This window comes from Colletes latitarsis, chromosome 3 (genome assembly GCF_051014445.1).
Source record: "Colletes latitarsis isolate SP2378_abdomen chromosome 3, iyColLati1, whole genome shotgun sequence".
Classification (NCBI taxonomy): domain Eukaryota; kingdom Metazoa; phylum Arthropoda; class Insecta; order Hymenoptera; family Colletidae; genus Colletes; species Colletes latitarsis.
The window spans coordinates 33,204,719-33,232,554 of record NC_135136.1 but is presented as its reverse complement, the minus strand read 5'-3'; the positions used below and the strand labels follow the sequence as shown (position 1 = coordinate 33,232,554).

Genomic DNA, 27,836 nt, shown 5'->3' with positions numbered 1-27,836 from the left:
GGAGAGAGTATTCAGCAGACACGCCTTTATGGCTGGAACTAGAGATTTTTAAAATTCGAACTCGTTATATTTGTGGAGCAATGCAAACGAGTTAAGGGGGTTATTGCTAGTTTGGTCTGTTATTTTTTCGATTTTTTTTGCTAATGATAAGTAGGCTGTTTTGCACTGAGATTTTACAAATATATTGTATGTTGTAAAAAATATAAAAACTAAAAAATAATATGCAAAATAAAAAATATACTTTCAAGGACCTCTACTGATGAAACAAGCTTCTATTTGGGTTTCACTCTTTTATCTATTTCCTAGGAACATATGCATTTGCTTAAACAATCCCAGTCTAGTAATTACATCAGCATCCTTTTGTTAATATACTCTTGAGCGCTGAGGCTCTGAATCAACACTATCCGTACAGTCCCGCGAATCTTATCCCTGTAGGGGCTGTATTAGACTCCCTGATCCCTTCCTTTATGACTCGGATAACGATGGGAGGGCTAATTATCCAGAATCTACAATCCCCCCGGCAGTAACACGCTGGGGGCGGAGGAACACATGTTTAAGATCCTTGGATCAATTAAGTATAGGCGCCCGAGAATTCCTGAGAGTTCCTATTAATTCAAAATAGCTGAAATGGAGCTCGAGTGCCGTGAGACTTGGAACCACTCCCCTTCACTTCAGTCAACTGAATCTTTAACAAATCATTTCTAAAAAAACTGTCGACTATGTACAATTACAAGCAATCCAAATAAGATAGTGTTTAGACATATTCTCATTGAGAAAATCTCGTTAATCCGTGGATAATTCTCTCGTAAAATGGCACCAAGAGATCGTGATATCCTCAAGAGCATTGAAGATGATTGGTATCGTTATATCGAGGGAGAAATCAGTCGTTATATCGAGGGATTACCGCGTATCCTCGTAAATTAGTTTCTAGATTAAAACGGGACGCCTCGTATCTGACTCATCTTACAGCTGAGGTCGACGTTGCGTTACTATACGACCCTGAGCACACTATACCAGTGGTACAACGATAAAAGAGCAGAGTGGACGCTCCATATGTATAACCATTCAATGTTTGCTCATACAACGCAAGACCTCCCACGATACTCTGCCCCGCGGTTTCTCTTTTCAGGTTGAAATACTGTTTCAGCGTGATCTCGATGTTGCTCGAGGCTCGATTTGCATTTGAAAAAAAAAAAAGGAAAGAGTAGAAAATCGACGCGCGAACGTTCCCCGATATATTCCATCGTCGATGTAGCGCGAATCACGGCGGTGTCGCGTTGCATTACTGGAAGTATGCATGCAGATATCGCGCGTATCGCGTTGTTATTGCGCGCAGTGTTCCGTTGTTATGTCTTATGGCTGATGCAATGGACGTGGCCCACCTTAAAGGCCTATCTGCAGCGATGGGAATGATCAATACTGTCGGCACTGGCCTGTAAATTACGCTATCGAATATTGTGGGTATTAAACGGAAACAATATCCAGTTTATGCTTCCAAGAAAGCATCGATACCTACTCAATAACTGACGAAACAATCGAAATATTCAATGGTTCGATGGAGTCGTTATTTCGTAATATTATTGTAGGATTTAACAAAGAGAATTGCATTTGGAACAAATGTACAAATAATATAATTATATAAACGAATTTGGAACACATCAAGCACACAATCTTTTTACACAAATTAATATCACGTCTGACTTTTACAAACACTCGTTTCGTTCTCCTTGTTGTTTCGCTGTCCATGGTTGCCCATTCTTTCTCAAACGAAACACTTTCAGCCCTTTTGCAAGTAAATTAACATTCAACAAAACTACAGTATGGCACAAATATTCAATACAAATCTCCTACATTCTAATCGATCCTAAAATTCAGTAAATTACAAGCAAAGATGAATATATTCGATAGACTCTTGTCTACGAACTGAAGCTACCCAATTTTTAATAAACTCTTTAAAACGAAAAATGAGTCATGTATGACAATGCTGTTCAAACAAGAGGACCTTCTTGGAAAATTTATAACATTCTTATAAAGAAACACGAAGAGATTCATTACACAGCCTAATATTTTGGAATTAAATTTTCGGTAAGGAATTTTTTTCTCGAAAACGCGTAGGAATTCTGAGGTATGTCTATTGACCAAAAATGATTCTAATTCACCCCTGCAACTAAAAATAATTTTTTTACTATGATTTGAAATTTTTTAATTTTGTCGAAAAATGTCACTCGAATTTTTTTCTCGAAAATGGGTAAGATTTCGGGGGTATGTCTATTGACCAAAAATGATTCTATTTGACCCCTGTAATTAAAAATAATTTTTTTACAATGATTTGAAATTTTTTTTTTCGCGGAAAAATTTTAGCAGTTATCCCGTGTCGATTTTTCTTAAAAATTCTTTCTTCATTTTTAATAAATTTGTTTGACATTCTACAGAAAAGTTGTCTAATACTTTTTTGTAGGTACCCATGAGCTCTGATTCAAGAAAAAGTTTCGTTGAAATATATTCACTATTGTAGGAGTTATGGCTGTTTGAAAATGGGACCATTTTTATGAGGTTTTCCTCATTTTTCGGAGGCAAGGACCAAAGAAGCTTGCTGTTTACGTGACCAAGTCCCTTTCCATCGCGAGATATGTGGCTGCACATTGAAATGGTATTCACGGACACGTCGTTTATCGAATCGAACGAAATACTGAGTTATACCCGCCATTTGTTTCGGCATCGCCCGGAGTTAAACGTTTTATTGTAGCCGCGAGATTACGTCGATAGTGGCTGTAAAATATCATCGTGAAATGGCAAAATAATCTTCGCGCGACCGACCGTGCCGATTTCTGTCTCGAATACGAAACGTTTCTTCTTTTGCTCCACGTGTTTTGACATTGAGATTCATCGAAGCGGGCTGACGCTACGCGCTCTCGAGCATTCTTTCGACCCTGGATAAAATAACATCGAAACGCTCCCTGCTTGGTCTCTCAAAGCGCCATAACCGATCGAATTTATTATTTCAACGGTTAAAAAGAAAATTTTATTATTGGTACTAGTAGAGAAAATTTCCACAGCGGCGAATCACAAGTTCTTGATGCCAAGTTTCACAATTATAAAGCCACTCATCGACAAGTCTCATAAATCAAAATCAACACATTTTTGCATTCGCGAGGTATTCGTAAAACAATTCTATTCTTCTTCGTGACCATTACATTAAAAAAATTACATTAAATCGTAAGTTAAAGGGTTAAACAAACTTAAAAGACACTAGATACATTACGAGTTAATTCTCTAACCGTTAGTCGTGCGTTATTTCCAAAAAAATTTTAAACGAAGCGTAATTTCTATATAGAAGATATCTATTATCGAATCATCGTGTAAAATAGAGTCGACGGTCTTCCTGCCCCATCCACCCTCCGTTAAAAATCAAAAGTAATTTCCTTCGTAAACAAATTGCATGCAGTACGTTGCGCGAGTACCGCTTCAAAACGCGTATCTGGTTTTTCTGTTCGCCGCGCGCGTTACCTTTCTTCGTTACCCCGGGTCGTTAAGCGGGAGTAACGGTGAACAATTAGTCTCTCACACTGAATTCCTGAAAAATGAAACACCTCGGGCCGTCCCGAACGTTCAACGCGCAAAACACGCGAAACAAGTTCCCTCGACAACATAATAGTAATAATAAACAGCTGGGAGGGAAAATGAGTATTAAACTCGAAGGCGTTGGAAATTCCTGATAGCAGTGGCGGACGCGGAAGGGACTCGAGGGCGCTATTGGACTAGAAAATGATCCATACTATAAAGAAAATTTCTGCGATGGAAATTCTGTATTTAGAAATTTTCTATACCTGTAAAACTGTATATCTAGCTATTAGAGTCAAGAATTTGTATTTGTTTAGCCATTACTGAAAATTGGAGATAGTTCTAGATTTATATAGTAGACGAAATACTAATATAAAAATTAAAATTGTAAGTAAGGTACGTATAAAATAAAATCAAATAAAATTTTGGACATATGGACTAGAAAATGACCCATATTATAAAAAGAATATCTTCTGAGATGGAAATTCTGTATTTAGAAATTTTCTATACTTGTAAAATTCTATATCCAGCAATTGGATTCAAGAATTTATATTTGTTTAGTCATTGCTGAAAATTGAAGATAGTTCTAGATTTATATAGTAGATGAAATACTAATATAAAAATTAAAATTGTGAGTAAGATACTTGAAAATACCAAATTTAACTTTGTACGTATCAATAGATCCTCAACAGAAAATTCTTTTCTATCAAATATTAATCCACTACCTCTACTATTAGGATAATTACAAGATATAGTTTACAATTTAATCGCCATTTCTTTAGTTATATTACAGACGGTGAGTTAACAGAATAAACTTTGCACGAACCGAAAAGGATCAAAACGGTTCTATTGGGAACACAGCCGTTGAAGCGTGTGTTTAGCCATTTCTACGGAAATAAAATATCGAGCGTCGGACGATCGTCTGACCATTACTCGATAAATATACAGGCCAGCCAGGAACTGGCACAATAAGGCGTAAATTACGTCCGTGGTAATGCACGCGTCATTAAAATACTCTTCGACCCACGCGTTCTCCGCGTGTCGGCTCCGAGCAACCGACCATCGGGAACCATTAAACGCTTACGTTTAAAAACATTAAATAAAGGTTGCTTGTCCTGTGCATCGTTGATAACGTGCAACGATCAGGAACGAGCAATATTTATATTCGAATAATAGGTAACATTTACCTTTCGATCGTTGTTCGAAACTTTTATCTGGACAAGAATTTTGCAATTTCTCATTTTAATAACCGATGGCGCAGCAGGTTTCGAGTGAACTGCACATTTAACATTCATAGTTCATTCACACGATATAAAGATATACATACACACTAAATAACAAGTAATTAATAATACGTTAACCGGTAAATCGCGGATGCATTTTCCCAAAGAAACACGCGTACTCTCACGCTATGTCAGATCACGCGTACGTGAGCTCGTGGAGTTTCGGAAACCCGACAAAGGCAAAATGACGCATGCCCTCTTTCTCGATTTTCCGAAGTTGCCCGAAGTAATTTCGGACCGCCTCGTGGGAGTCGAGAGAGAAAGGCTCACACTTCCCTTCTCGCTCTTGAACAACTAATATCCGACCTCCCGTCAACAGGTCTCCACTGGCCTCTGCTGACCGTTGCTGACCACTCCTGGAATTTCTGACAACGTATAACGATTACTACTGACTTCTGCCAGCCTCCGCTGGCCTCTGATGACCGCTACTGATCACTCCTATTACTTCTGACAACGTATAACGATTACGACTGGCTACTGTTAGCCTCTCCCAGCCTCTGCTGGCCTCTGCTGACCACCGCTTATATTTCTGACAACGTATAACGATTACTACTGATTTCTGCCAGCCTCCACTGGACTCTGCTGACCGCTACTGACCACTCCTGATACTTCTGACAACGTATAACGATTACAACTTGCTACTGCCTGCCCCTGCTGAACTCTGCTTGCCACTGCTTGCCACTGCTAGCCTCTGCTGACCACAGCTGACCACCCCTGATGCTTCCGACAACGTACAACGATTACTACTGGCTACTGCCAGCCTCTGCTGACCTCTGCCAGCATCTCCCGACGTCAACTGACCATCGCTGACCATTGCTGACCGTTGCTGACAACTTGTGGCATGATGTAATGTAATATAATATGTTTAAATGTATTAAAGTTTTGTATAATGTAAATCTAATGCAATAAATGATATAATTTCAAAGAATTCTATGTATTCTCATCATTTTTTACCCCTCTTTCCCTCTACAAATTTCCCGCCGCCAGGAATTACTGCGAATTCCTGGAAATAACGTCATTTCTAAAAATTCTGGAAAATTCTTGGATCCCTGGAACTTACCGGCGTCCCTGAAACTTCTCGGAATCCCTGAAATTTCCAAGAAGTTTCAGGCAGCGGCTAAAATTCCGGCCTGAATTTTTCGGGAAAAATTTTAAAAAGCCGTTACGTAATATTACGTAACATTACGTAATAGCTCTTCAAAATTTCTCGCGGCCGGAATTTTTCGGCAAAAATTACGTAATATTACGTAACATTATATAATATTACGTAATATTACGTAACGGCTTTTTGAAATTGTTGCCGAAAAATTCAGGCCGGAATTGTAGTCGCTGCCTGAAACTTCTTGGAAATTTCAGGGATTCCGAGAAGTTTCAGGGACCCCGGTAAGTTCCAGGGATTCCGAAAAATTTGAAATCTTTCCGGGGAACTTAGAAAATTTTAAAAGATCGTCTTATAACTAAGGGAATGATTTCGATAGGAAAAAAAGGGTAAAAATGATGAAAACACATAAAATTCTTTGAAATTATATCATTTATTGCCATAGATTTACATTATACAACACTTTAATACATATAAACATATTATATTATATTACACCGCGTCACACGTTGTCAGCAACGGTCAGCAGTGGTCAGCGATGGTCAGCTGGTGTCGGGAGATGTTGGCAGAGGTCAGCAGAGGGTGGCAGTAGCCAGTAGTAATCGTTGTACGTTGCCAGAAATATAAACGGTGGTCAGCAGTAGTCAGCAGCGGTCAGCAGAGGCCAGCTTAGACCAGGGGACGCTGGCAGAGGTTGACAGAGGAAGGCAGGAGTCGTAGTAGTCGTTGTACGTTGTCAGAAATATAAGCGGTGGTCAGCAGAGGCCAGCAGTGGCAAGTAGTAAGCGTTATATATTGTCAGAAGCATCAGAGGTGGTCAGCAGCGGTCAGCAGAAACGAGTAGAGGCATGCAGTGGCGAGTAGAGATCAGCAGGGGCGAACAGTAGCATGTAGTAATTGTTATACGATGTCAGAAGTATCAGGGGTGGTCAGCAGTGTTCAGCAGAGGCCAGCAAAGGCATGCACAGGCAAGCAGAAACCTGCAAAGGCAAGCAGAGACTTGTAGGGGCATGCAGTAGTAAGTATTAATCGTTATACATTATCAGAAATACCTGCAGTGGTCAGTAGCGTTCGGCAGAGGCCAGGAAAGTTCAGCAGAGACAAGCACACGCTGACAGAGATCAGCAAAGACCAACAGAGGTTAGCAGAAGTCAGTTGTAATCGTTATAGGTTGTCAGAAATATAAGCGATGGTCAGCAGAGTCCAGCAGAGGCAAGCAGTAATCAGGAGCAGTCAGTAACAGTTGCTGTATGGTGTTAAAAGCTGTCGGGAGTTCTGTAATTTTGTCAGCACTGGTCATCAGAGGTCATCAGAGGCAAATAGAAACCAGGAGTAATTTGCAGAGTTCAGTAACGAACTCTAGGAAAGGCAAGTAAAAATACCTGGGCAGTCGAGATTCCGAATCATATGCCGTAGACGGGAGGTCGGATTTCAGTTGTTAAGAGCGAGAAGGCAAATGTGAGCCTTTCTCTCTCGACTCCCACGAGGCGGTCCGAAATTACTTTGGGCAGCTTCGGAATAATCGAGGAAGAGGGCATGTGTCAGTTTGCCTTTGTCGACTTTCCGAAACTCTACGAGCTCACGTACGCGTGATCTGGCATGTGTGAGTAGGGCACCGTGTGCTGAATCTGGCATCTCTGGAGCGTTATGCACCAAGCGGAAGTAGACAGCGACGCGCTACGACGGGCCCCAACATTACGCTAGGCGGGAATTATAACCCAATTACAATAACGATATTTGACTATCCAGAACATGGGAAATTATAGATTTTAATTGAATTATCAAATTTACGTCTCGACCTCTTTTTTTTGTCGAAGCAATTTTAATGTTCGTTGAGAATTTAGATATAACATAAACAAATACTCCGTTTCTAAAATAAATTTCGAACTATCATAGAAAGAATTCAAAATACTGAACGTATTAAAAATGTCGTGAATATATATAAATTTGAGAACCATAAGACAATTGCAGTTTCCAAATTGTCTAACATAGTTTCTAAATTACCTAATGTCGTTTGTATTTTATCTACACACAGCAGAAATAATGACGAGGAGTCAAAGGTGCAAACGTTTCTAATTACATTCACTCAATGTACCTCCCTTGCTTCTTTTTCTTCCACTCCCTGTCCCTCACCGTTTCCACTGACATTAGGACGCAAAAGGTTAATGGACCTCGGTGTTCTGCTGATGCAACCCGTTCGTTACGATGTTCTACGAGAGTTTCGATTTCTTTGCTGGAAGGTAACGCTAAAAGTTTGTCGAGGAAGACTCCGAACCCGCCTAAAATCTTAATGAAGCGGAAGTGTGGATCCAGAAAAAGTTTTATAGAGGCAGTCTATTACGACAAAATTAACTTTTCAACTCTCAGCGTTCCTTGAGCCATAAAACCCTGGAACCGTTTTTTACTATCCACTCTGTGCCATTAAATCCCATTTTTCTGCAGAATAAAAGCCAGTTAATTTTTATAAAATTCTTCGTGCAAATCACATCAAATCCGTGAAATATAGTAGACCAAAAAAAAAAAAGTAATAATTTGTGTATAATTCCAAGATTAATATAAACTTAGTCGTCTAATCGATGCCCCATGTATCTAGTAAATCCCATGTTTCTGTAGAATAAAAGTGTTCCAGTTAATTTTTATTCAATTTAATTAAATTGATTAAACTTTAATAATTTTTAAATTAATTTATTTTTAAATTATTCGTGCAAATCACGCCAAATGAAGTGTAGTATACCAAGAAAAGAAGAATATCAATTTGTGTATAATTCCAAGATTAATATAAACTTAGACTGATTGATGATCCGTGTATCTCGTTGCGTTTGTTAGAAAATCTAAACGAATTTTCACACCCGATACGGCGGAAACGCGATCAGCTTTCCTTCGGTGGCTTTCGATCAGCCGGAATACCTGCGGCGGCATTAATTAACGTCAATTTTGTCACGCGCGTATCGGAGTACACGCATGACCGTTATGAAGCATTACACGCAGTCGACGCGGTCTCCTCGACACCTCGCAGAACACCGTGGCAGCCTTTCATTGCTCCAGGATAGAGATGGGATCAAGCCGACGTACACTTGACAACGACACCTTGGAAAATTGATGCTTCGAGCGAATCGATGTACTCGCGATGAACATGCCCCTGACGAGGCACTTAGTCGTCGCAATTATTATTTAATAACGCTGGAATGCCTGAAAAACGACCTCCACCGATTCGTCTCCCTAACGAGCTGTTTACTTTTTATTCCCGTAAAACTACACGGCAAAAGACTTATCAATCCAGTTCTCCACCTTGCTAAATTGTCAGTAATATGCAATATTATAGAGAAATATACAATTTCTAAAAAATATTCTGGACTAGTTGAGTGACGAGCACCAATCTCTTTTGCCGAATCTAAGAGAATCGTGAAAAAATGAGGAAGAAAAATAGCAAGGTACACTGTTTGAAAAGTACTAAAATGTTACTCGATGTAGTATATATTATTTAAATTAACTTATATATATACGAGTTTCATACGAAGATTTCTTAATAAACGTCGACGTATAGAACTCTTCAGAGATTGGACAATTGATCGATTTTTAATATTAGAATAGCAGAGCACAACTTATATGAATGAATATAATTTTCACCGTACCAAGTGTGACGATAAAATCTCGAGAACAATTTTGTTTGCGTTCTCAGTTACGATCGAAACAAGTACTGTGCGTTCTTCGGAAGTTGAATGCGGGTCTGATTGGCTCCCCACTCTAGTTTAGAGTTCAGCGAGCCCAATGACGAGGCGTCGTACGACGAAAGTGGGGATGGGCGGAGCAAACGAAGTACCGTCCCACTAGCCAACTTCTCGCAAATGCACAGTACATACTGCGCATTCTCGATGAAAAATGACGATTTAGGGCAAAGAACTCGGAAGAAATTTTCTACGAAAGGTGGACCAGAATACCAATGTAACGTTTGGTGTATGAGTTCGAGAATTGTTCGTCCTCGAGTCTCGAGCTCGCAAAGTAGACGTTCGAGGTCCTCCCCTAGTTGTCCGATTGTTCGAAATCCACAAATCAATTACCAGCTTGATCCCATCTCTAGCGAACAACACCGTCGTATACGTAGGTACGCGCGTACGTGTGTCGTATTATTTATAGAAGCCCGAGCCACGGAGTCTGATAGGCAATCAAGGCAGGGCGCGTGTGCAGCATTCCGCGGCTGAGTCACCAGTCGTACATAAACCAGTCCTCCGGTGCCGCGACGATACGTCGTAATAATGGCAACGCTTCCACCATTGTTTACGTCTATCGTCGGATCATCCGTGGCCCTCTCACCTGGCGGATGCATCGTCGATACATGAACGACGATCAGATACCCCCCTCGGTGGACAAATGCGAAGATTTATCGTGCGAACCAACGCGAAACCGGTGTTTCCATCGTTTCTGGTTCCACCCCTTTCAATGTTTCTTTCGGAGGGAGAACCGTCGCCGTCAAGACGAGGTCGTTCGCGCTTATCCACCACGATGATACATTTCAACGATACAGGAACGATTTCCAAACATGTTTTTTCGCTTGCAAATTATTTCTAGCAACCATTCTCAAGACAATTTCAACGTTTGATGATGATAGTAACCGTGGTATAATCACCAGAATTTTCAGCGAGAAACTTGTTGCCATTTTGTGGATAAATATAGCTTGATTTTGAGTCAATTAAAACGGGTGACCGTAGAATTTTTTGTTTGTCAATTTGGAGTCCAGAAATTCTTTCCATTTGATACAGGAACGCGTTCCAAACATGTTTTTCCACTGGTCGAGAATTATTTCCTGTCTACCAACAATTCTCAAAACAATTTCAAGGATTCTTGATGATGAGAGCAACGTCGCTATATGATTACTAAAATTTCTCGATTTTTGAGTCAATTAAAATGAGTGTGACCGTAGAATTTTTTGTTTGTCAATGTAGAGTCCAGAAATTCTCTCCATTTGATACAGGAACGTTTTCCAACCATTCCCAAAACAATTTCAACATTTGCTCATGATGATAACAACATCGTATAATTACCAGAATTTTCAGTGAGAAACCTGTTGCCATTTCGTGGATAAATAGCTCGATTTTGAGTCAATTAAAGTGTGACAATCTTTTGTTTTTAAATTTGGAGCCCAGAAATTCCCTCCATTTGTTGAATGCGAGTTATCTTGGAAGAAGTTCAGAAACAACTGATTCGAACGAATATTCCTCGCTCGAAAGAGACGATCGACGATCTCCAGAGACACTTCGATTCACTGACACGCGTCGTATCTCGATCGGAGTCGAGAGACACGGCCGGAGAATCGGGATTTAATCCGAACACGTCGATGAGAGCGATCAAGATTCGAAACGGCCTTTATATTCATTCAACGCCAGCGAACGGTCATCGATCTTCCTATTGATCGTTTCAATCGTTATCCCCCGTATCGAGGGTAGCCTATTGTTCGAAGCGTGCCTTGAATATTTTACGTACGAAACGACGATTCGGAAGAATTCCACCTGTGATGTTTTTTAACGACCGCCAAGTTCGAAAGCTACGTCAAATGCAAAATATCCGAATTTTGGAGACAATTCAGCATCTTAATACTTCACAATTATTTCCAGAAATACAATCTAAGAATCTATTAAATTATTCGAATTTAAATAAACGAATTTAAATTTCGACGAAAATAAAAATAAATATACAGTAACTATATATAAAAAAATAAATGAAATAAAAATATAGAAACAAAAGAGCACAGAACAGTTCTCTTTCTGAATATTTTAAAATGCTGGATTTTTCGAGTGCGTTTTTTAACCTCGAAAGCTATTTGCCTGGTAAAACGCGTCGTCCTTCGGCAACGCGTACTCATTTCTTACAATAGTTCTGAAACATGAATAATGCCAGGCCGCATAAAAGTTGTTGATTAACGTTCTCTTTAACTTTTTCAGCCGTGCGTGACACTTTGCAGAGCACTGAGTTTCCACTTCCACGCAAGCATTCTCAAAGGGGACAAAACGCAATTACGAGCAAATTTAATTGGTCTTTGGTGGACGCATGTAATTACATCCGAGGCCCCCTCCGGGCGGACATTACGAAATCTAACGTGGCGTATACGCGAACACCAGCGAATCCCACATGCGCGTTAAATAAAAATGTCACTTCTCGCCGCGTGGCTCGCAACTCAATATCAACGCGCGAGAAAAACTTGACGTTTGTCGTGAATAAAATATCGTACATTCCTAGTCCATGGAAAAAGTCAGCTCCAACGAATTATAATCTTCATTTAGTCTTCATCGTTTTATACTTGCTTACAATTTAATATTTTACAGTTATTAATAAAATTTCTTCATTTTTCTTGGCGTCGAAGAAATCGATTTAAATAGTTTCAGAATTCTCTATATTATACTCGTTTTTTTCACCAAACGGAGACTCATTGACTCGGTTGGAATGCAATAGCTTCCTTTGTGGATGCCTGCTAAAGTGGAACACGCAAATGGCTTTCGGTTTCGAGTGCGTAAGTATCATTGTGTCGGTTGAAAGAAGCCAACCACTCCCATCTAATAGGTAATCGAGTGAATAGCGATGCCACTAAGCACACGTTTCTAGAATAATTCCAAGACGAACCGTCCAAGTGGAACACGTAAAAGGTTTTCGGTTTCGAGTGGACAACTATTACTATTTTGAAGTTTCGTGCAAAGAGGACTTTGTCGAAGTGGGAAACATGAAAGGTTTTCAGTTTCGAGTGCACTGGCTATAATCATCTCTTCTAAAAGGAACTAACCGCTCCCACGTAATAGGTAATCGAATGAATCATTTCACGAAGCGCGCAAAGCCTGAATTCCGTGCGTCTAAAGTTCAGAAGCTGACCTACGACCTTCGTAACAAAGGATCGTACCGTGAAAAATGTAATTTCTAAACTATAAATAGACGTAGACGCAATTTATAACGGGAAGGGAACGCGTGAGTTGAAACAACGGTACTAAAGGTAAAGTTGAGGTGACGTGATGAATAAAAATGGCGACAGTGTGCCACTGGAGCATAACAGAGGCGTCGACGCGCCAAGTATCAATGAATTTTTATATTTCGAACAACGAACCACCAACGAGAGACTCATGAATGAAATTCGGGTTTTAAATTTTCAAATAACAACTCGACTTCCGGTAGTTCGAGCAAGCCATCGAAGAGTAAATGCGCGAGGAACTTTAATTTCATTTCGTTCATTTATTTGCCAGCCACTTTCAGACCTATGCTAATGCAGCGTGATTGTTGGTCATGAGAGGAATGGAAATTATGACGTTTCGTCCTAGATCCGCTGTAAGACTCGTCATTAAGGTCATTCTAACGGATCCTGCCCTAGACGCGCCTCCCAGCTGGAACTCCTACGAACAGGATTCACGATTGAAACTCGCCAGTGAAAGAGATCCGTCATCTAATAGCTATTTGAATAATCTTCACGACGAGGAAAACTGCGAATAAAGAAGAATTTTCAAATGTATTGAAAGTGCAAAAATAACTTTATTTTCACAGCGTCCTTTGAGGATTTCAATATTCAGTGCATAATTGTCATTTTCCTAGTTAATTGTGTTTGTGTAATAGGCAGTCGAATGAAACGTAATGTCACAAAGCACGTAGGCTTGATAATCGTGCGGGTGAAGTTCAAAAGCTTCTGACAAGGGGCACTAAACGAAGAAGCTGACTCCTAGACTGTGAATGGGCACATCCGTTGTCATTATGAATTTACTGCCCCGCTATACAACGCACTCTATGGCAGAAAGGATACACAAGAGCTCAAACAACAACGCTAAACACAAAGTTGACGTAATGAATAAGAGTGGCTCGTAGTTGACGTCATTCGAGCGAGTAACTGTAGAATTAATGTATAGAGAGTTGTTTCCCTTTCATTCTCTCAAAATGTATCCCGAAATGGACAACCCCGGAGCACCGTCCTCTCAAATTTTCAATTTCCAAAACGTAATTATCACTTTGAGGTGTCCCTCAATTTTGGACGACTTATTTACGATTTTCGCGTCTGTTTTGTTTATTCTTGATTCTTTGATATTTTCACTGGCTCGATAATTTTATCAAACTGGATATTAAAAGCTTTCAGATCAGAAAACGATAACCACTCTTATCTAATTGGTAATCGAATCGATCATAATTGCACGAAGTACATGGACCATGAAACACTCGCGGTTTAAGTGACTTAGAGCCTTCGTGACAATAGGCTATTAGCAGAGATCTAATTTTAAAACTATAAACGAGTAGATCCACGGTCGCCTATGATTTACTGACACGATTTACTGTCAACGCACTGCACACGACGCTGAAGGCATAGTTTTAGTGACGCAATAACTAAAAGTGACTGGTAATAGTATTCCACAGAATTAAGTTCTTTTTTATTTTATTACAAAATTAAACTTACTTTCATCGTTGAAAATAGCTCGTTATAATTTTTCTCAACTTGGCAAAGAACTTTTCACCGTGGAAATAAAAAAATTCTCAAGTTAGAGATGTGAATTTTATCGAGAAAGATAAAGAACGCGTTATGAAAATTCGTTCCAGAAAATGATTGATTTTTGCAAAAATTCCTGAAAAACGAATGAAAGTGTATGTCGAACGGGAAGAACAACTTAGCAAAAAAGTTTTCATTGTGAAAATAAAAAAATTCTCAACTTGGAGACGTCGTGAATTTCATCGAGAGAAATAAACAACGCGTTAAGAAAACTCGTTCCAGAAAACGATCAATTTTTGTAAAAATACCTGAAAAACGACCAAAAGTGGACGTAGAACGGGCAGAACAACTTAATAAAAGACTATCCACCATAGAAATAAAAAAATTCTCAAGTTAGAGATGTGAATTTTATCGAGAAAGATAAAGAACGCGTTAAGAAAACTCGTTCCAGAAAACGATTGATTTTTGTAATAATTCCTGAAAAACGAACGAAAGCGGATGTGGAATGGGCAGAACAACTTAGCAAAAAACTATCCACCGTAGAAATAAAAAAATTCTCAAGTTGGAGACGTCGTGAATTTCATCGAGAGAAATAAACAACACGTTAAGAAAACTCGTTCCAGAAAACGATCAATTTTTGTAATCATTCCCGAAAAAAGACCAAAAGTGAACGTAGAACGGGTAGAACAATTTAACAAAAGACTATCCACCATAGAAATAAAAAAATTCTGAACTTGACGACGTCGTGAATTTCATTGAGAAAAATAAACAACACGTTAAGAAAAATCGTTCAAGAAAACGATTGATTTTTGCAATAATTCCTGAAAAACGAACGAAAGCGGATGTGGAATGGGCAGAACAACTTAGCAAAAAACTATCCACCATAGAAATAAAAAAATTCTCAAGTTGGAGACGTCGTAAATTTTATCGAGATAAATAAACAACGCGTTAAGAAAACTCGTTCCAGGAAACAATCAATTTTTGTAAAAATTCCCGAAAAAAGACCAAAAGTGGACGTAGAACGGGCAGGGCAACTTAGCAAAAAACTATCCACCATAGAAATAAAAAAATTCTCAAGTTGGAAACGTCGTAAATTTTATCGAGATAAATAAACAACGCGTTAAGAAAAATCGTTCCAGAAAACGATCAATTTTTGTAAAAATTCCCGAAAAAAGACCAAAAGTGGACCAAAAGTGGACCAAAAGTGGACGTAGAACGGGCAAAACAACTTAACAAAAAACTATCCACCATAGAAATAAAAAAATTCTGAACTTGACGACGTCGTGAATTTCATTGAGAAAAATAAACAACACGTTAAGAAAACTCGTTCCAGAAAACGATCAATTTTTGTAAAAATTCCTGAAAAACGACCGAAAGTGGACGTAGAACGAGCAGAACAACTTAGCAAAAAACTATCCACCGTAGAAATAAAAAAATTCTGAATTTGGAGACGTCGTGAATTTCATTGAGAAAAATAAACGACACGTTAAGAAAAATCGTTCCAGAAAACGATCAATTTTTGTAAAAATTCCTGAAAAACGAACGAAAGTGGATGTGGAATGGGCAGAACAACTTAGCAAAAAACTATCCACCATAGAAATAAAAAAATTCTCAAGTTGGAGACGTCGTAAATTTTATCGAGATAAATAAACAACGCGTTAAGAAAACTCGTTCCAGAAAACGATCAATTTTTGTAAAAATTCCCGAAAAAAGACCAAAAGTGGACGTAGAACGGGCAGGGCAACTTAGCAAAAAACTATCCACCATAGAAATAAAAAAATTCTCAAGTTGGAAACGTCGTGAATTTTATCGAGAGAAATAAACAACGCGTTAAGAAAACGATCAATTTTTGTAAAAATTCCTGAAAAACGACCGAAAGTGGACGTAAAACGAGCAGAACAACTTAACAAAAAACTATCCACCGTAGAAATAAAAAAATTCTGAACTTGACGACGTCGTGAATTTCATTGAGAAAAATAAACAACACGTTAAGAAAAATCGTTCAAGAAAACGATCAATTTTTGTAAAAATTCCTGAAAAACGAACGAAAGTGGATGTGGAACGGGAAGGGTAACCGAGCAGTCGACGTACAGGGTGTTAATTGCTTTTAATTTTCCCGGAACTCATTCGAAAACCGAGGGCGCCATCGATCAGAATCCTTTCAGCGTCGAATACGCGACCCGGCCGGAGGTTCATAAATTTCGAGATTAAAGGGAACGGGTTTCCGTGCGCGACCGCGAGTAATTAAGAGCGATTTTAATTGGCTCTAAGTGGGCGAGCCTAACCGGTGAGCGTGCCTTCCGCGAATCTGCGTTTCGATTGCGTGAGCCAACGGGGATGCTGCACCTGCCGCGGAGGCGACTCGCAATGTCGGGGCTGAGAGTTATTTTCGGCGGTCGCAGAAACAAGCTCTGCAGGAGCGTCACACTGTCTGTTCGCGGGGGCACACGTGCCGCCGGCTAATGGCTCATTCAAGACACGCAGCGTGAAAATTGAAATCAAAGAGCTCGTCTCCGGCCATTTCGGGAACCACGTTGAAATTCCTACGGTTCCCCACGAACGAGCATGCCTCGTTTCAGACGCGGCTATTCTCCAAATTACGAAGACGCCAAAAAATGCTACAAGTTGGGCGAAAGTGTTCTCAAACTTCAGTTTTGACGGATCGATGAATAGACGCCTCTAAAGAAAAGTTATTCCGGTCGAATATTAACACTGGAACTATCGATGCAGTCAAAATTACCTATTTGTAATTTTTAATAGAATTTGTAAAAAATTTACTAGGTTGAAGTTTTGAAAATTTGGCGCAATTTTGTATGAGAGAATGAATAGACACTTATTTCCATTGCATTATATATTTCTTCGGTAGTTGGAATTGTAGATACCACCCGTTTAAAAAGAATAAAAGAAATACCCTTTTTTAATCTCGTTTACTATGACACACTTGTTAAAAAAATCTAAAGAAATTGTACATTATTAGTCGTACTAATTTGTTGGAATAATATAAATATGGTCAACCGAGTACTTAAGACAATAATTTAAACAGTTGAGGATTTTAATTTTGTTAACTATGTTCCACCACTTTGAAAACTCTGTCAAAATTACGCAGTAACCATAGCAAGACTCAAAAATTATAAAAATATAAACGTGATCACTTGATAACTATATAAAATTGGCCTCTTTAAACTTTCTTAATCGAATCCTTGATTTTTTCATAGTTTTTTATTCGATACAGGAAAAGAAGCTGAAAGTGGTTAGTAACTGTAATAATCCTGATTTAATTTATGTATTTGGGAAAATATCGTGTCGTTTAAATAATTATTCCCTCCAATTAAAATAGTATCACTCGCCCTGCCTTGCAATACTATAAAAAGCAATAAGCTCTAGTCGAGAGAAATTGAATGGTTTTGTATTTGAGAATAACAGGTTATGTTTGATTGATCGATCACGCGATCGATCGTATGGGCATAGATCGGTAGAATATGAGAACTTGTTATCTTGATTTTCTTTCGGTCTGTTTCTTCGATCGATAATAAAAATAGTTCGAAAATAAATTAATTAACAACCGACATTCCAACTATGTAATTTTCAACACCGACTGCGATACTGCGATATAAATACGTGGAAATAATTCTGGCCACATAGTATATTCTCAGTAATGAATTTTTTTCTCGAAAGCGTGCAGAAATTCGGGAATATATCTATTGACCAAAAATGAGTGTCATTGACTCCCCTAGCTAAAAGTAATTTTTTTAGAACGATTTAAAATTTTTTGTTTTCGCCGAAAAATTTAGACATCTACCCCCTTGTCGATTTTTCTTAAAAATTTGTTCTTCATTTTTAATAAATTTGTTTGACACCCTATAGAAAAATTGTCTAATACTTTTTTGTACGTACCCATGAGCTCTATTTCAGAAAAAAGTTTCAATGAAATATATTCACTATTGTAGGAGTTATGGCCGTTTGAAAATTGAACCCTTTTTATGCAGTTTTTCTTACTTCACGGTGTCAAGGATCAATTTTTCGAATATTTTTGCGATTTCTACATATTCTCCACCAAAATACGCGTAGTTTGCTTCTTTAAAAATGAAAATCGTCCAATCCGTTCGGAAATTATGACGTTTTAAAGATACACTTGAAATTTCAGGGAAATCGTCGTTCATGATCAGACACTGTATTTTAGATAAACAATATTTTTCTCGAAAGTGAGTAGGATTTCGGGGGTACATCTATTCACCAAAAATGAATGAAAGTGACCCCTGCAACCAAAAATAATTTTTCCAGAACGATTTAAAATTTTCTAATTTCGCCAAAAAATTTCAGCACCTACTCGAATTTTTTTCTCGAAAATGCGTAGGATTTCAGAGGTATGTGTATTAACCAAAAATGATTGTAATTGACCTCCTCAATCAAAAGTAATTTTTCCAAAGTGATTAGAAATTTTTTCCCCAAGCTGTTTACAAACACCTCTGGCCAAGTTGGACAGAGTAAAAAGGGTCAAAAGTAATAATAAAATTTGATAAAATCGACTTAGGAATCGAATCATTAAAATGTTAGGGCATCGTTAGATCGCGAACCGACGTCGACGAAGCGGATTAAAAAAGGAAAGACATCCTGTCGTAGTTTAAAAAAAATCACCAGCTTAAAAACAGTCAGTCCACTCGCGGAGGTAAGTAGACAGCGTGAGCCGACGGCGGATTTTTCCAGACTCCGATCCATCAGAGATCTCGGGGAAACACGCGATCCTCTGAGGTCTGGCTCAACCACGATATACACGAGCGTGACGTGATACCGGATCCGCCTCCGGTTGGACGTCGAGTATCGCATCCGAGGCAATTCAGCTCCACCACTCGGTTATTACCCGGAGTAACTTCTCGTATGTCTCCACTCTCTCACCCCCGTTTCCTTCGTCTGGTTCGCCCCCTCGCTACGAACAAATCGACCCGGAGATAACCCCTCCCCCCTTCAAACAATCCTTTTCACGTCGCCTCGTACGCCGGAAATCCTCGTGTTTCTGTTAATCATGCACGCGTCTGCGACACTTCTCCACCGCCTTAAGCCACGATTCCGATCTGCCCAACGATAAAACGAGTCGTTCTCGTTAACGAGTATTTTGGAAACAAAGTATCGCCCCGACGATCAAAATTAACCTCGTGATTTAAATTGCGCTGACATTGGTATTGCAATTTTTAAACGAGATCTTGAAATCATGTGAGAATAATTTTTAGAAAGAGTAACAAGTGTAAAAATCTTGCATATCGACCCAACGAATGGAAATAAACGAATTGGAATTGATATTCCAATATCAACGCAATTTTATTTGCAATTTTTAATATGCAAAATTTGTACAGTTGTTACTCTTTCTAAAAATTATTCACGTAATTTTAAAGTCTCGTTTAAAAATTGCAATTCAAATATTGAAACTAGAACACAAGGGATTCCTAAAAAGAGTTTGTTTTTTATTTGCACGCTTTTGTAGCGTGCGTCAAAGGTACGGTTTGCAAATTATTGGATTTGTAAAATTGTCGAAGTTATGGAAACCGTCGAGCAATCGCGTGTAAGGAAAAATCGAAGGTCTCGGACACACGCAAACTGCTTGCTGGAAAAATCGACGCCAAGGTGGCTCGGTTTACTTTTTGGTATCCTTATTTGTATTTAACGAAGGTCGCGATGCGATCGAACGTATCGTTGAATTTCAATAATAATCTTTAGACGATATGCACGATGTTCGACTCTAATGAATTCAGCACTTATGAATCTTTAAATCTTTACGAAACTTGGTAATAAAGTAATACAATCACCCTATTTCTATTTTCAAAAATGTTTCCTTTCCTTCTGTGAATTTTTGCTATTTTAAATATTTTTTACATCTTTAACCCTTTTCACTCCACTATGGCGACAAACATAATACGTACCACAGCTCGATTAAAGTTTCATTTATGATAACACAAACTGAATTTAGAAAATATAAATAAAATTTTAATTATAAGTATTCATATACATGTCTGTGGAAAGAATGTTTTTTTATTTTTAGAAATCACATCACAAAATTTAATTTGGTATTGCTAATCGTTCATATTAATAAATATTCTCAGATTGCAAAGAGTTAACACTTCTAGTCCAAAGTCTCTCGAGAAACGTCATTATTTTTACTTCTGAATAAAAAGAAAATCTATTCTAAATGTAATGAAATACAGTCTACTGTGGATGCAGATACAAATGGATGGTTTGCTACCTTCTTTCACAATATTTTAAGCAGTGCTGCTCTCGCTGGTTGCGCAATTTATACAGCAAACACACAAACATCGTATATTCTCGTGTCAGTTAGGGGAAGAGTTATATCTCCGGAGCAATTCAAGATCGATCACGGAACGTGCAGGTAATGAGAAATTTTTCCACGAGAACAGGTATCGAGAGCATGCTCGAAAGCCCTATGCGCGCAACGGAAATCGACTTTGCTATTCACCTCTGCGGCTGCAACCAGCGAGAGGCCAAACCGGAAGGAAGGAAGTTGTACGAGTTTGCCGCGTACACACGTAACAGCATAGAAATTCAAAAGCGTAAAAAGGACTGGGGAAATCTTCTGCGAGTACTTGGCAAACCCTTGCATTCTCATACGTTCGGTAACAGTTGCCTTCAAACCTTATAGAATAGTACAATTTTGATAAAAATATTTCCAGTCTCTTCAACGTACTCGCAAGAAACTTATTTGAGTCGTAAATAATGAAAACGTAATTTTTTATTATCAACTTGACGTTCGATTTAATTTCAAATTACTTTCCAAACGTGTACTATTTAGTTGTTTAAATTCGTTCGTACAAGAAGTGGTCACGAGAAAGAACAGACTTGTTTTATAAGATTTGATGATGAAGTGAGTAAGCTCACGATTGTGACATTAAGGAACTTGTAACGAGTCAGACTTTTTGCATGGCAAGGGGTTAATAGCTCAATTCTCGTGATAAATATTATTTATGAAATTTTATAGATTTTGCTTGTTAACTGTGTTAGATCGAAACACTTTGAAACATATCGTAACGAGTTTTAGTCCACGAGAGGAGTGAAAATCGTTCTCGATGTTTAGTGCAACGTACAAACAGAATGGAGAGGGTTTTCTTGTTTGATCTTCACCACGTATGGACGAAGAGGATCGTTCTATCGATTATGGAATCTTCGTTGAATAGTGGCTACTGCAAAACAACTGACGACTGCTTACTTGCGACTAGAATTGACTAACAGGATATCCATCAGAGAAAAATAGAAAATATTTTCAAAAAACTGTAAAAATTATTGTAATTGATTCGCCCAACCAAAAATAATTTTTCCAGAACGATTTGTAATTTTTTTTTTTAGTCGAAAACTTACTCGAATTTTTTTCTCGAAAATGGGTAGGATTTCGAGGATACGTTTATTCACCAAAAATGTTTGTAATTGGTCCCTGCAACTAAAAATAATTTTTTCAGAACGATTTGAAATTTTTTTTTCCAGGGTAACCAGACAGTCATGGTCAGACATTACATTTTCAGTAATGAATTTTTTTCTTCAAAGTACGTAGGATTTCGAAGGTATGTCTATTCACCAAAAATGATTGTAATTGACCCCCGCAACCGAAAATAATTTTTCCGTGAATGATTTGTAATTATTTTATTTAATAACTTTTTAACGAGACCTCCATTAACAAATTGATATTCTTAACTTTCGTCTTATTCTGGCCTCTAGAATCTCTTATTAAAATTTTTCCCAGGTGTGCTCGAATACCCTGCATAATGGATAAATTGTAATAATCACAAACATCCCATCTGTATCCATCTTGATCACAGAAATTGTAAATTTGACAATATAATCGAAAGCATAGACAACGAACACCGTCGTTCAAAGCCATTAAGAATTACATTTATCCTAAAAACCCCTCTATACATGGAACTAAATTAAAAATAACAAGGTTTCCTCCAGTTTTTTGACCAATTAACTCTCCCCTGTAATGGACAAGGAGTCGCTAAAACGTGGCTGCTTTGTTCCGCTCGCGGGAGGCTAATCGCGTTATTTCGAGGACCCAGAAAGTTGTTCGTCCCTTGTCGTAATTGCTAATCTCCGCTGGCGATTCCATTTTCATTCGTCTTGATTGCCTCGACGGAATTGTGCGCACTCTCGATATCGAAATAAAAAGTGCCATCGCGACTGACCTTTTCCCGTGGCACGGAAATCGTGCTCGCGATTAAACTCTCGAATAAACCCCACGTTTGTGCAAACTCCTCTCCATTCTCTCTCTCTCGTCTTCATCAAGCTCTGTCCGCGAGCAGCGCTAATTTAGCAAGCAACTCGACCGACGGTTGCAACAGATACGCTTTGATTACCCTACGTTGCGATTATCATTTCGGTTCAGCCTCGCCCGGAGCCAGCAGCTCGCGTTTGAAGCTGTCTGAACGCGCAAACCGCTGTGTATAATTCCAACGTTTCGTAAGATAATATTCCACGCGCGAAAGATTCCGCTTTATCGCATTCCGCGGTGGACCCCTCGAAATTTCGGTGCTCCCACCACTCGAAGATCTCTATAATTCCTGTGGCCACGAGATGGGATCTCGATACAACATCCGAAAATTGAAATTCTTCGAAATTTACCGCTACGTCCGTGAACCCGTGATCGAATGGACACGAGTTTGGCAACGTTTGTAATTTGTGGCGTCTTCTTGTCGTAGGAAGAATTTGTGGACTTTGTTATGGATTCATGGAAGAAATAACTGATCACAATTAATGGCTCAAGCAATATAAATGTATTTTCAAATTTATTGCACGTGTGTTTCGCATGGATGATTCACAAATCACAGATTACTGAATAAAACAACTGAACATAAAGAAATAAGGTGGCCATAACTCGCCAATCGTTTTATGAATGACTAAATAGAACTGGAGCGCCGATTACAAACACCTGAATTACATTTAATACATTTAACACAGTTTTATAGAAGGATATTCATTACTATTTTTTATAATAACTACTACGATAGTAAGTGTATCTTATTGAAATTTAGTTGTGAAGTAGAGCTGATGGATACGTGCAAAAATATATTAGACAACATTTCCGTATAGCGTCAAATAAATATATTGAAAATCAAAAACGAATTTTTAAGAAAAATCGACAGAGGGTAGGTACAAGAAAAAAAAATATTTCAAATCGTTCTGAAAAAATTATTTTCAGTTGCAGGAGTCAATTACAATCATTTTTGGTCATTAGACATACCCTCGAAATCCTACGCATTTTCGAGAAAAAAATACCTTACCGAAAATCTAATGTGAGGCCCAGAAATGGTTCCCCAAAATTTTACGCAAATATTTAAAATGTCATAACTCCTGAACGGATTGGACGATTTTCATTTTTAAAAAAGCAAACTACGCGTATTTTAATGGAGAATATGTAGAAATTGTAAAAATATTCAAAAAGTTGGTCCTTGACCCCGCAAAATGAGAAAAACCCCATGAAAATGGTCCAATTTTCAAACTGCCATAACTCCTATAATTGTGAATATATTTCAATGAAACTTTTTTCTGAAGCAGAGCCCATGGGTATCTACAAAAAAGTATTAGACAAGTTTTCTGTAAAATGTCAAACAAAGTTATTAAAAATGAAAAACGAATTTGTAAGAAAAATCAACCAGGGGGTAGGTGCCTAAATTTTTCGACGAAAAAAAAAATTTCAAATCGTTATAAAAAAATTATTTTTGGTTGGAGGAGTCAATTACAATCATTTTTAGTTAATACACATACCCTCGAAAAACTGGAGGAAATCTTGTTATTTTTAATGTTGTCTATGCTTTGCAAGTCTGATTCGATTATATTGTCAGTGTGTATAAATTGTGTTTTAAAACAATTTACAATTTCTCAGACCAAGATGGATACAAATGGGAAGTTTGTGATTATGAAAATTTACCTTTCAATTCGTCCATTATATATCTATTATTTGTATTTGTGGTAGTGAGGGTTAAAACGTGGCAAACGATTACGGATTATAGCTTTCGATAGACATTTTTCCACCCTCTGGGTCCAGCACGCCAATGGATTGGAGCCCAGAACGACCAGCCTTATCATTTCCAATCATAGAGGATCAGATACTCGAGAACTCTTCTTTCCTACAAGTATACTTCATTATAAGCACCCTTTCTCTTACGTCTTCCTTTTCGAATCGAAACTATATTATTTTCACGACCTCCCCCAAGAACGAAACTCGGATTTTATCGAAGACGAGAAACTTTGGAGAAATAGAATTTCTCACATAAATCTAAAATAGAAGGAAATCGTTCGTAAAACACTCTTGTTTTTTTTTTTAAATCAATAACAGCCCCTACACAGTACACTGTTCGATCTTTCGCATTCCCTCTGACCATTCTTTAAAAATATTCAATTTTCCAAGTTCTTACGTAACGTTCGCGAACAGGGATGAAAACTGAGTCGGAGGAAACTTGATGCATGAATTATCGCGAACATTTTCGAGCGCTTATTCCGTTTTGTCCTGCGTCGAGAAATTCAATCGTATTCGGAGAAGTGGATATTTATTATTCATCGGGAGTCTAGCAAATGGGAAAAGTATACCGTGAGACTGATAGTGTAAAATGGTTACTTCGATCGAGAGAAACGTTGCACCGTCTTGGCGAGACTTTTAGCATAATAAACAGCGTGCAAAATTCTTGCAAACGGCCGCTATGGCAATTGGCTCGAATACGAAATAAGTAATTTTCACTTCTCATGGGTCTTTCACCGAGTTTACCTAACAAGATCTCATTTTCTACTAACTCTGAGTGAATGAAATCTATCTTCAGTTTCCATAACCCAAAGTATTTAATTGGCAAGAAATAAAAATTTCAAACATGGTCGAAAGAATTTATTTACGTCAAAAAATCATCTATGGACCTTTGAATTTTTATTGCACAACCCAATGGGAAATCGATCCAAGGAAAAGATTGTCAAATTTTTGGACATAAATATCTTGGGGAAAGAAATTATTATTTTCAATTGCGATCAATTTCTCAAATCTTTCGATCTTTATGGGGGTCACGATCTCCTGATCGTCGAAATTACATCTGAAAGCATTAATCTTCAGATTTATAGTGGCGGGTGGCACCAGAAGGGGCCCGAATTCATAGTTTCCCCTTATTATAACATACGTCTCCTAATAAAGTTCCATCCCCCTCCATAGCGAGGTTATTGAACGCGTCGGAAGTTTCTCATTGTGATTGATCGTTCCTACCTTCCGCTGACCATCGCGAAATAATTTCACTCGATTGAAATTTCTCTAAACTATTGAAATTAATCGATAAACCACACTTTTTGTTTACGCCTTTCGTCTCGTTTTCGAGCAATTTTCTCATATTTCGATCGATTTCCCCGCGATATTTAATATTACGTTCCCCGTTAGCAGAGTGCATTTATTGTTTTATTCGAACACAATCGAGATGTACTTAGAACGCCATAGTTATGCGCACGAGAAATCCTATCTTCCTCTCTCGAGTCGAGACACTGAAATGCACTAAGATCTCGCGAGACCAGTCGGTCACGCCACCGTATAAAACGACTTCCGAGATTTATAGATCAAGAAATAATTGCCCTCAATATCGATGCGGCGGCGGTATCGGAATCGTCGTCCGTGTGTTTCGAATCGAGCGAAGAAAACGTCCTCCCAAGCGCATTCCTGCCCGCTAAAAACGCCAAACGATAATAAATAATGCAGAATGGATTCCCGGGAGAAGAACGAATTGAAACCTTTGTAGAAATTAACGGAATATTTATTTGCTCCGTTTAATCACGATCGATACAATGTTTCTTCAAAATTAAGACTTTCAAAACTCTATAAAGAGTCTTTTAAAATTAACTAATGCCTTCAATTACGACATAAAACTGTACGAAAAACATACACAGGGTGTTCAGCTATCCTGGGAAAAATTTTAAAGGGAGATTCTAGAGGCCAAAATAAGACTTGATTGAGGCTTCGATAAAAAGTTAACAAAATTAAATTAAAACATTTCAAAGCATTCTGAAAAAATTATTTTCAGTTGCAGGGGTCAATTACAATCACTTTTGGTGAACAGACATACCCTCGAAATCCTACGCACTTTCGAGAAAAAAATTCATTACTAAATATGTAATGTCTGATCATGACTGTCTGGTTACCCTGAAAATTAAAAAATTTCAAATCATTCTGAAAAAATTATTTTCAGTTGCAGGAGTCAATTACAATCATTTTTGGTCATTAGACATACCCCCGAAATCCTACACATTTTCGAGAAAAAAATTCATTATCGAAAATCTAATGTGAGGCCAGAAATGGTTCTCGAAAATTTCATGTGAATCTTTAAAATGTCATAACTCCTGAACGGATTGGACGATTTTCATTTTTAAAAAAGCAAACTACGCGTATTTTAATGGAGAATATGTAGAAATTGTAAAAATATTCGAAAAGTTGGTCCTTGACCCCGCAGAATGAGAAAAACCCCATGAAAATGGTCCAATTTTCAAACTGCCATAACTCCTATAATTGTGAATATATTTCAATGAAACTTTTTTCTGAAGTAGAGACCATGGATACCTACAAAAAAGTACTAGACAACTTTTCTGTAGGGCGTTAAACAAAATTATTCAAAATGAAAAATGAATTTTTAAGAAAAATCGACAGGGGGGTGCCTAAATTTTTTGACGACAAAAAAAAATTTCAAATCGTTATAAAAAAATTATTTTTGGTTGGAAGAGTCAATTAGAATCATTTTTGGCGAATACACATACCCTTGAAATCCTAACCATTTTCAAGAAAAAAATTCGTGATCGAAACTGTAATTTATGGCCAGAAATTTTGCCCCAAAATTTCATGTGAATCTTTAAAACGTCATAACTCCTGAACGAATTGGACGATTTTCATTTTTAAAAAAGCAAACTACGCGTATTTTTATGGAGAATATGTATAAATTCTAAAAATATTCGAAAACTTGCTCCTTGACACCGAAAAATGAGGAAACCCCCATAAAAATGGTCAAATTTTCAAACAGCTATAATTCCTACAATAGTGAATATATTGGAATAAAACTTTTTTCTAGACTAGAGCTCATAGGCACCTACAAAAAAGTGTTACACAACTTTTCTGTAGAATGTCAAACAAAATTATTAAAAATGAAAAACGAATTCTTAAGAAAAATCGACAGGGGGTAGGTGCCTAAATTTTTCGACCAAAAAAAGAATTTCAAATCGTCCAGGAAAAATTATGGTCCAACATCCTGTATAATAAGATATTATTTTTGTCTGTTTTTTAAAAGTTTGCAGGAGAAACTTGGAGCACATTGTTATTACTTTGAAAAGGAATATCTGGAGCAAAATATGGCACGCTACTATCGTATGCTCTTCTCGCGACCACATAAAGTACCAATCGTCAATTTTAACTGATAGTTCGACGTATCTCGAGAGGCATCTCCGAATGCAATTC

The 27,836-nt window shown here is 37.9% G+C and overlaps 1 protein-coding gene across 6 annotated transcripts in view; it reads right to left on the bottom strand.

Annotated features, from left to right (window-relative positions):
• Positions 1-27,836, bottom strand: part of LOC143340465 (uncharacterized) — a 506,553-nt gene that overhangs the window by 355,122 nt on the left and 123,595 nt on the right. The window lies entirely within an intron of this gene.